Below are 11453 nucleotides of genomic sequence, written 5' to 3'. Positions count from 1 at the left end.
AGATCACGTGGCAGTGGCTCAGGGCTAGAGTGGCCTGTAGAACAGCTGGATGCGAACCGTGAGGTTGCCAGTTCGATCCCTGTGGGCTCCCCCAGAGTTAGTGTTTCGAAGTGTCCTTGAGCAAGACTCTGAACCCCTAATTGCTCCCGATGTGCAGGTTGGTGACATGCATGGTTTCCTCCATCGGTGTATGAATGTAATGCACAATCTTTGTGAAGTGCCTTGGATAAAGGCGCCTTATAAATGCACCATTTATCGAGGTCAGGCTGGCTCTAATAAAAACTCACCAGCACACTGAGCAGCCGTCAGACGGAGGTTGCTTCTGATCTCGTCGTGGTCACAGGGGTGGGTGAACTCATAGATGTTGTGCCCCATCAACTCCACCTGTGTGGGAACATGGCGGAGAAGTGTATACATGATTTATACTGTACATGATGTGTCCGGTGAAGTCGTCGTTCTCGAGATATGTATACGACAGAGGTCTTGCACATTTCGAGTAGGATAGAGTAAGCTAAATAATTCAAAACTGTGTGTGCATGACTGTGTGCGTGTGCGTGTGCATGTGTGCGCACACACGCGTGTGTGTGTGCGTACTTGAGTCAGCCCCAGGTACTTGGTGACATTGGCAGACATGCAGATCATGTCTCCGTCAGGAGACAGAGCCAGGACGAAACCCTCCAGGACCCTCAGATAGACGTCTGTCTCCTCCCTCTGCCACAGCGGGCCTCTCCACTCCTCCTTCTCTGCTACTCGTCTCTTCTTCTTCTCCTCCGTCGCCTCCTCCTCCTCCTGCTCTTCTACTCTACTCTTCTTCTTCTTCTTCTTCTTCTTCTCCTTCTCCTTCGTCTTCGTCTCCTCCTCCTCCTCCTCCCACCTTTGGGAGGAACGTTCTACGTTGTCTCCTCCCTCCCCTCTCCCCGGCAGCGGTCTGTGTTTTGCAGCGTGTTGTGTCTTTGTCAGTGTCCCCCCGATGCCTGCAACAGAAGGTATGTACAGGATGTATTTATATCCCATTCTGACCTGAGATCAGATTCATACGAGGTTTCCGCCGGACACACACTGGTCCTGATGAACCCATTCTGACCTGAGATCAGATTCTAAAAATGTCAGTCGCTCTTCGATTTTTTTCAAAAATAGCAGACCTACAAGCTCGTATCGCGCCACTCGGTGGCGCGATATGAGCTTGTAGATCTGCTATTTTTAAATAGCTAAAGCATAACATGATGCCGACACCAAAATGGGTGCCCGTTCAGAATGGGTTAAATAGCCTGGCGCGGCCAGACTCAGAGCGAGGGTTCACTGATGTTTCCTGAAACAGTGGAAATCACAGTGAAATCAGTGCTATGAGTCTGGCTAGTATTTATAGAGCACATAGCACTGCTCAGCGGCATGTTGATGCCAAGTAACACTTTTGCACTTTTACCAGGGTTCCCACACATCTTTACCAATGAATTTCCGAAAACCTTTCCAGAATATTTAACCCAATTTCTGGGCCTATACATAACAATCCTCATTAAGTGCAATAATGAGTCTCTTACTCCTAGGCCAATGCCCAAACACAGGCAGTGTAGCAACAATAAAGCATTATCTAATATAGAATGCTATAATTCTATTGCAAATGCTGTGCCAAATGTTTTTGCTACACCACCTATCCTAGGGCATACTGTAGGATCACGGCGGTGAGCTTGTAGATCTTTTGGTTCCTACAGTACCTAAACTACTGCGCTGAAACCTTTTGGTTCCTACAGTACCTAAACTACTGCGCTGAAACCTTTTGGTTCCTACAGTACCTAAACTACTGCGCTGAAACCTTTTGGTTCCTACAGTACCTAAACTACTGCGCTGAAACCTTTTGGTTCCTACAGTACCTAAACTACTGCGCTGAAACCTTTTGGTTCCTACAGTACCTAAACTACTGCGCTGAAACCTTTTGGTTCCTACAGTACCTAAACTACTGCGCTGAAACCTTTTGGTTCCTACAGTACCTAAACTACTGCGCTGAAACCTTTTGGTTCCTGCAGTACCTAAACTACTGCGCTGAAACCTTTTGGTTCCTACAGTACCTAAACTACTGCGCTGAAACCTTTTGGTTCCTACAGTACCTAAACTACTGCGCTGAAACCTTTTGGTTCCTACAGTACCTAAACTACTGCGCTGAAACCTTTTGGTTCCTACAGTACCTAAACTACTGCGCTGAAACCTTTTGGTTCCTACAGTACCTAAACTACTGCGCTGAAACCTTTTGGTTCCTACAGTACCTAAACTACTGCGCTGAAACCTTTTGGTTCCTACAGTACCTAAACTACTGCGCTGAAACCTTTTGGTTCCTACAGTACCTAAACTACTGCGCTGAAACCTTTTGGTTCCTACAGTACCTAAACTACTGCGCTGAAACCTTTTGGTTCCTACAGTACCTAAACTACTGCGCTGAAACCTTTTGGTTCCTACAGTACCTAAACTACTGCGCTGAAACCTTTTGGTTCCTACAGTACCTAAACTACTGCGCTGAAACCTTTTGGTTCCTACAGTACCTAAACTACTGCGCTGAAACCTTTTGGTTCCTACAGTACCTAAACTACTGCGCTGAAACCTTTTGGTTCCTGCAGTACCTAAACTACTGCGCTGAAACCTTTTGGTTCCTACAGTACCTAAACTACTGCGCTGAAACCTTTTGGTTCCTACAGTACCTAAACTACTGCGCTGAAACCTTTTGGTTCCTGCAGTACCTAAACTACTGCACTGAAACCTTTTGGTTCCTACAGTACCTAAACTACTGCACTGAAACCTTTTGGTTCCTACAGTACCTAAACTACTGCGCTGAAACCTTTTGGTTCCTACAGTACCTAAACTACTGCACTGAAACCTTTTGGTTCCTACAGTACCTAAACTACTGCGCTGAAACCTTTTGGTTCCTACAGTACCTAAACTACTGCGCTGAAACCTTTTGGTTCCTACAGTACCTAAACTACTGCGCTGAAACCTTTTGGTTCCTACAGTACCTAAACTACTGCGCTGAAACCTTTTGGTTCCTACAGTACCTAAACTACTGCGCTGAAACCTTTTGGTTCCTACAGTACCTAAACTACTGCGCTGAAACCTTTTGGTTCCTACAGTACCTAAGCTACTGCGCTGAAACCTTTTGGTTCCTACAGTACCTAAACTACTGCGCTGAAACCTTTTGGTTCCTACAGTACCTAAACTACTGCGCTGAAACCTTTTGGTTCCTACAGTACCTAAACTACTGCGCTGAAACCTTTTTGGTTCCTACAGTACCTAAACTACTGCGCTGAAACCTTTTGGTTCCTACAGTACCTAAACTACTGCGCTGAAACCTTTTGGTTCCTACAGTACCTAAACTACTGCGCTGAAACCTTTTGGTTCCTACAGTACCTAAACTACTGCGCTGAAACCTTTTGGTTCCTACAGTACCTAAACTACTGCGCTGAAACCTTTTGGTTCCTACAGTACCTAAACTACTGCGCTGAAACCTTTTGGTTCCTACAGTACCTAAACTACTGCGCTGAAACCTTTTGGTTCCTACAGTACCTAAACTACTGCGCTGAAACCTTTTGGTTCCTACAGTACCTAAACTACTGCGCTGAAACCTTTTGGTTCCTACAGTACCTAAACTACTGCGCTGAAACCTTTTGGTTCCTACAGTACCTAAACTACTGCGCTGAAACCTTTTGGTTCCTACAGTACCTAAAATACTGCGCTGAAACGGACACAGAGGCAGTTATAGCAGAGCCCTGCAGATAATAATAACAATGCAGCTGGTATTTAATTGATTTAATCAATTCTTGTTTATTTATATCAACAGCCAAAAACATGCATAACGAAATATTTTTCCAGAACCCTTGATAAATTCCAGGACCCTTTAGAGGACTGGAAAATATTTTTTTTTAAATTTTGAAATATTACTAAGTACATTTTGAATATTGGAATTTTACTTTTAACAGAGTATTGATTGCATTATTGATACTTTTACTTATACCTGTACATACCTGAGAGCAGGGAACGCGTTTGCATGTAACTGATAGTGAGGCGCATGACGGAGGGTTTATCCAGGTGAGCCTGGACAGCCGCCGGGAGAGGCAGGAGTCTGGACAGGTCGGCTAACACATCAGACTCTGCTTTACGCCGGATCCTCGCCGCTTCACGACTAACAGCCCTGCACGGAGAGAAGACATATAGACATACTGTATAGGTTCAGGCTGTGGCTCAGGAGGTAGAGCAGGTCATCCAATGATCCATGGGTTGGGCGGTTCAAATCCCGTCTCCTCCCTGTCTACAAGGACACTGAACCCTAAATTGCCTCCAATGAGTCGGTCGGTGCTAGCTTGCCACCATTGGTGTGTGTGAATGTGGGAAGTGAGGCCGCTGGTATCGACTGTTCGCCGATTACAAGACAAAAAAGATATACTAGAGACTAGACAGGACAACAAGAACCCATACTCACACTGTCAAGTCAGATACAACAGGAGGGAAGAGAGAGAAGAGAAACACATGCACACAACCCACAAAAAGACAGACAAAGAAACCAAGTAAAGAACACATGCATGTTCTATATTTGTATATGCTTCCTATTCAAAACCACTCTAAATAAGAGCGCTATACCAGTAAGGTGTCTGCAATCTGTGACGGGCTCCTATAAAAAGTCTAAGCTTACCACCGGTAAATATTTACTGTACATATCTTTCTCTCTTTTTTTTAATTACTACTCATGTTTTGCACATTATTGTATGTCTTTAACGTCTCAATGAATTTAATACACAAGACCTAAATGGAAATAAGCCCTGTGCTTATTTGAATAAATCTGTACCACTGCACTTTTTTGCAATTCAATCAATCAATTATAAGTGCAGCCATATCATAGGCTATTTGCAATTATCATCATCATCATCATAACATAATAAGTATAACTGATTATTTGATAGCCTATTCTACTATAAGCCCAGCTATAGGCTATGTCACGACATAATGTATAGCTTAATGTTAGGCTTACAGGTAATAATAATAATAAAGACAGTGTAGCTTAGTAAAGTGTCCTTAAAGCAGGGATGGAAGAGACATTTTGGAATAACCTATTATAAATTAAATTCAGTGATTCAATCTATTTTATTTATTGAATGTCACGTATATTCCATAGGCCTAATTTGATAAATAATAAGGTGAGGTGAGTGACATATCTGGACTTATGACAATTAAGTTTCCTTGTGGCGAGAGAGGAGGACACACGCGGGTCTGGACATCAAACTTCTGGAGAAGCGAAACTTCATTATATAAATCATATTATTATTGCCGACCCGATCGACGTACCTTTGTTTCTCCTTGTCTGCTGTTATTTTGCCACATCGATTGTCTGCCGTCATATTAGTGCACAACTTAATTCAGAACGAGAGAGAGAGATGAGAGATGGGCAAATAAATAAATAAATATATAAAACCTCGATCTCATGAGCAGACGCGCCAGGCGCACAGATGAGATCACACAGGTGGTACGGATGATGGATGATGACCGTCCACCACAGCAGAGTAGACAGAATGGTGGCAAGGAAACCGAAGAGAACAGCGGTAGGTAGACAGACAGACAGACAGACAGACAGGTGTCCTCGCCTCCTCCTCGGTGAATGAAAACCTGTATGTTCTTCAATCAAGAGAAGAAAAAACAACAACAACTCTTCTCCTCTCTCTGGCGCGCCGTGGCGCGTCAGATCAGATCAGATCACAGACGCACGGCCTGCCTGTGATAGGTCAGCTGGCCTGGAGAAACGTCACTCTCAGGAAGGGAAGGCATATCTGTGTGCAATCATATTGCAACTGTATAATAGCCTACACCGCATGCATAACTTTGAGGGAGATGGGTTTGGGCCCAGAGGCCTATCATTTATAAGCTATACTAGAGTTATAGTTTGTTAAATATGTTTGTTTTATTTTAAACAAACAGGTATTCCCGGGTTACGGCCCCACAATGATCTATATGGACGTTTTCACAATATAAAATAGTGTCCACTGTCCAGAACATTTATAGCTATAGTATAATAGTTTGTCAATATATATTATGTTTAGAAACAAAGTATAGGCTAATATATTTATTATAATCAATAACGATATCATATAAAGTGTCCTGCTCTTCCAGAAATAAGGTAATAATCTCTCTACTCTCAAAAGTGTACTTATAAGTACAGTACCAAAGTAAATGTAGGCTATACTTGGTTGTATTTCAAATAAAACCACAGCATCACCATTAGCCTATTCATGCCATGCACCCCCTAGAACAGTGGTTCCCAATGTGGGGTCCGGGGACCCCCAGGGGTCCTTGAGGGAGTTCCAGGGGTTCCATCTAAATGATAATTTGGAACCAAATGGACCCTTATGGGTCTGTAACTCAGTGTACAAATGGAACCAAATGGACGTTATTGTATGCTCTCAGAGTTAAATTAGCATTGATGTTACAATCTAAATTCAGAGATAGAAATGCCATTAAATGGGGGGTCCGTAGACTAATGCATGTCAAACTGGGGGGTCCTTGAAATTAAACGGGTTGAAAATCACTGCTAGAGCCGTAAAAATCTTCTCTCACGGGGGTCCCTGGCATATCTTTTCAAATGGGGGTCCGCGGGCTATTTAGTGTCAATTTGGGGGTCCTTGACATGAAAAAGTTTGGGAACCACTTCCCTAGAAGGCACTCATGACATGCACCACAATGGGTGCGCCACAGTTTGGGAACAACTGGTTTCAGTGGCGTGCACAGATAGACACTAGGGGGTGCTAGAGCACCCCCTGCCCTTTTGGCAATGTGCCCTTTTCAGAAGAAAAAAAGGGCGGGAACCCCTTTTGGTGTTAGCGTTATGCTTTAGCTATTGAAAAATAGCAGATCTACAAGCTCGTAGCGCGCCACCTAGTGGCGCGCTACGAGCTTGTAGGTCTGCTATTTTAGAAAAATCGAAGAACGACTGACATAGAAACATAGCTTTTTCAGAAAACTGTCAGGATGTAGAAGACATTTTTAGAATCTGATCTCAGGTCAAAATGGGTTAAGGCAACCGGCCGGTTCCACGTGCTATAGGTGCCCTTTTTTCACTTGAGCACCTGCCCCTCTAAATGTCTGTGCACGCCACTGACTGGTTTGAATGTATAAACTCAGACAGAAAAGACGCAGCAGGCGGAGGTCGGGTGATGTATTCGTACACAGCTCAGTGTTTTTTTTAATGGAATCGGACCAAAGAGCAGACGAGACGAGAGCCCGGCTGTTACACTACATTTGGCACAGAGTTTATAGATAAGTGTGTGAGCGAGAGAGAATTAACAGCCTCCCGCCCCTGGGTGCACCAAAGCTTCACTATATAACAGACAGACTCTACTTGCACACACAGAGAGAGGGCCTCCAGCCGGCTCCTTATATATATATACAACACTGTACAGTAGAACACACAAACAACTCTCTGTCGTCGTCGTCGTCGTCTTCTTCTTCTTCTTCTTGTGTGTGAGTGAGTGAGTGCGCGTAAAAAAAAAGCCTCGATTGTGCTCTCGGCCGTGTCGTGTCGTGTGTGCCACAGTAAAAACGTGAAACGCGACGGAAATAGCCGAGCTGATGCGAGTTTGGGGGGAAAAAATAAGTAAAAAGTTAAACGTCTTATACATTAGATTACCCAATGAAAGACTCTGGGCCTGAATCTTTGTGTTTTCTCAATAAAGAATCTCAGATTTTTTTGTTGAGTATGTATGAAGACGGTGTGATACTTCTGGGGTTTAATTCTGCCTTTATTTAACCCATTCTGACCGGGCACCCATTTTGGTGTTGGCATCATGTCGTGCTTTAGCTATTTAAAAATAGCAGATCTACAAGCTCATATCGCGCCACCGAGTGGCGCGATACGAGCTTGTAGGTCTGCTATTTTTTACTTTTTTTTTTAAACTTTTTTTTTAACTTTTAGAATCTGATCTCAGGTCAGAATGGGTTAATAATGAAACTGTCAGGATGTAATAGACATTTTTAGAATCTGATCTCAGGTCAGAATGGTTTAAAGGTCCGTGGGGGGGGGCTCAGGAATCGAACTCAGGAATCTCACCATATCAGGCTGCATCAGAGCCTATATTACTGCATATGGTGCTGCACCAGAATGTTACGTGTATAGTGCTCAACATCAGCAAGAGTACACATGTTACCAACGAGAATCTGTATGCCGGAATATTCAGGGTGAGCGAAAAAAATAGCAGCCAGGAGAATGAGACTATAGCAGGACACTGCCAAAGACACCAATAGAATGAGACTATAGCAGGACACTGCCAAAGACACCAAGAGCTCCCAGCCAGCAAACTGGTGCTGTGGTGGGAACCAACACATGGGCACCGGTCACGAGGACGTCCCATACTAACATACACTGCTGAAATCTTTGAAGGGGGAATTCTCCAATTTGACATTTCTGGTTCAACAAGTTTCAAATGGTCATATCTTCTTCATTTCCCCCCCAATTTCAACGAGCAATACATCATATGAAAGGTTACAGTGTGCAGTTTCATAATATGTAAAGAACTGAAAAATGACCATGTCCCCCTTGTATATTAAACCACTGGCACTGGTCACATAATGTGGATGTACTCAAGAAAGATGCAGGCTATGGAGAACGGGATGACTGGAAGCGACGATGGAAGGCTCGCCTGAGGACGACCTAGAGAGAGTATACGCGCCTTAACCACTAGGCTAATCGCGGGGCCCCTTCTGGAGATTCTTCTGCTCAGTTTTTGGCCCTGTAGTTTGCTCCTCTCTTACAGTACGTTGCTCTGTACGTGAGCTCGTTTCTCCAAGTCAGTCAATTGAGACTGAATTGCAAATTGGAGGATGAGCTAACAGGGACTGTCCCAGCCAGGCCTATAGCTCTGGTCCATAGCATTAACCCATTCTGACCTGAGATCAGATTCATACGAGGTTTCCGCCGGACACACACTGGTCTGATGAACCCATTCTGACCTGAGATCAGATTAAAAAAATGTCAGTCGCTCTTCGATTTTTCAAAAATAGCAGACCTACAAGCTCGTATCGCGCCACTCGGTGGCGCGATATGAGCTTGTAGATCTGCTATTTTTCAATAGACACCAAAATGGGTGCCCGGTCAGAATGGGTTAAGGACTAGAAGTCCTTCTAATGCTATATGGAACAGAGCTTTAATCCCAGGCCCTGTGATTGTATCGAGTGCGTGCCCCCACCCCCCCACCCCCCCCCCCCCAGGACCAAAAATAATTTGATTCTTCCCACGGCCGACAATGTCTTAAAGACGCACTCGACGCGTTCAGATCGGCTATTCCCGCTGGCTGGCACGACACCATCAGACATGAGAGAGAGAGAGAGAGAGAGAGAGAGTAGGAAGAGATGAGAGAGGAAGGGAAATTCATAGTTTATGTGTGTTCTTATTCAGATGCTGGTTTCTTCTCATGTCCTGTAGCCCCAGCTGTAACAGACCTATAATAATAGTTATAGTGTTGTACACAAAGGTTTCTGCCAGATACACTTTACAATAATAATAATAATAATAATAACAGTAGTAATAATAATAATAATAATAATAACAATCATAGTAATTCATAATAAAAAAGGGAGTTGAAAGAGAGGAATAAAACAGACATTCTAAAGACAGTGACACTGATTTTTGGCTGAGTGAGATGGCTGCGGAGGGGTGTGTGTGTGTGTGTGTGTATATGAGGGGGGGAGGGGTGGGGGGGGGGTGAAGGAGGAAGGGGGCGGGGCAGAGAATACTGGAAGCGGTGGTGGTTACCATAGAAATGGAACGGACGACAGACCTTCAAAAGATTCAAAAGAAAAAGAAAAAAAAAAAGGAAAGAAAAACATCACACATCCGTTCACAGCTATTATGTCAACTGTGAGGAACACATTCTGATGAAATAAGACGAACCTTATAGCTTTAAAAACCGAGGAGGAGGGCATTTAGGGCCCCGCCCCCAGGGAGGACACATTTCACGGCGACACGTACTGTACGCCTATCTCGCGGGGGGAGGAGGAGGACACAATTCACGGTGACGCTCGCCTCAAAGGACGTCTGTAACGCTCCACTCCAGGTAATTAGTTCAATAGCCTGTAACCTTATAGCTCAACATTCACTTTATGCACACAGACAAGAGTGAGAGAACGCGTGTGTGTGTGTGTGTTGTGTGTGTGTGTGCGCGTGTGTGCGTGCGTGTGCGCTCACACTGCTGCGCGTGAGCATGCGTGCGTGTGGGCGTATGTGAATACAATACACGGAGATGCGAGTACATCTCAGGAAAACACTGTACAGTCATTAAAATAAAAGGGGAAAAAAACAACAAATGCTAAAAAAATAAAATGATTCAGTCATACCCCCCAAAAAAAGATCCAACACGACATCATTTGAGGATAGAAAAAAAGAACATAATAGATAAGTCGGAGGGAGGGGGGGGGGGGGGGGGGGAGTATTGCACAAAAAGGGTATTTTTTTCGGACCCTATCTGGTCCATAATAATAAAAGCAGTATAAACACAAAGTAGGATTCTTTGTCCCCATGCGTCACTCTCCAATACTATAGCAGACAATACAACGAACACAATACAGCTACTGGACACGGCTATGTACAGTACAGGCCTCTACGCCCCCCCGACACCCACTGTCCCATGTGTGTACAGGCAGGCTGGAGAGAGAAGCAAGTGTGTGTGTGTGCGTGTGTGTGTGCGTGTGTGTGTGTTTGCATTTATGTGTGCAATTCGGACTCGGTCCTCCCGTGTGAAAGTCCAACATCTTAACCCATTCTGACCTTCATACGAGGTTTCCACTGGACACACACTGGTCTGACGAACCCATTCTGACCTGAGATCAGATTCTAAAAAATGTCAGTCGTTCTTCGATCTTTTCAAAAATAGCAGACCTACAAGCTCGTATCGCGCCACTCGGTGGCGCGATATGAGCTTGTAGATCTGCTATTTTTCAATAGCTAAAGCATAACATGATGCCAACACCAAAATGGGTGCCCGGTCAGAATGGGTTAACCACTTGACCAAAGGGATATCCCTATGGACCAGGGGAGATATTAGACTATTGAGGCCATCAGGCAGAGGCTCTGAGCCACTATGCTACTGTACACGCGCACGTACGTACAGTACGAGTAAATGCACCGGTTTCCGAAAGCCTTTTGACTTTCACGGCCGCCCATGAATGCAAGATTGCGCTCGCGTGTTTGTGTGTGTGTATGTGTGTGTGTGTTGTGTAGGCAGCTGCACGTGAATTATGTTTGAGCGTTTGTGTGAGTGCAATTGGCTTGAGTTGAGTGCATGTATAGGTGCGTGTGTGTGTGTGTGTGTGTGTGTGTGTGTGTGCGCGATTGTGTGTCATAATCATATTCATAATAAAAGCCAGGCAACAAGAACGACACATTTGCGGTAAATAATAATTCCAACGAAGTAACGACAACTGATAGCTTTTAAAGT

At 44.4% G+C, this 11453-nt stretch overlaps 1 pseudogene across 1 annotated transcript in view; it reads right to left on the bottom strand.

The window, feature by feature from the left end:
- Positions 1-1283: 1283 nt before the first annotated feature.
- LOC310874754 (protein kinase C epsilon type-like) overlaps positions 1284-11453 on the bottom strand; it is an 89650-nt pseudogene continuing 79480 nt past the window's right edge. Inside the window, exons 13-15 of the transcript XR_014571096.1 lie at positions 5320-5384; positions 4005-4171; positions 1284-1309 (exon numbers count right to left, since the gene is read on the bottom strand). The product of XR_014571096.1 is annotated as a protein kinase C epsilon type-like (transcript). The remainder of the gene's footprint in view (positions 1310-4004; positions 4172-5319; positions 5385-11453) is intronic.

This window comes from Protomyctophum parallelum (genome assembly GCF_964188405.1).
Source record: "Protomyctophum parallelum genome assembly, chromosome: 17".
Taxonomy (NCBI): Eukaryota; Metazoa; Chordata; class Actinopteri; order Myctophiformes; family Myctophidae; genus Protomyctophum; species Protomyctophum parallelum.
The sequence above is the reverse complement of the archived record's forward strand: the minus strand, read 5'-3'. Positions and strand labels throughout refer to the sequence as shown.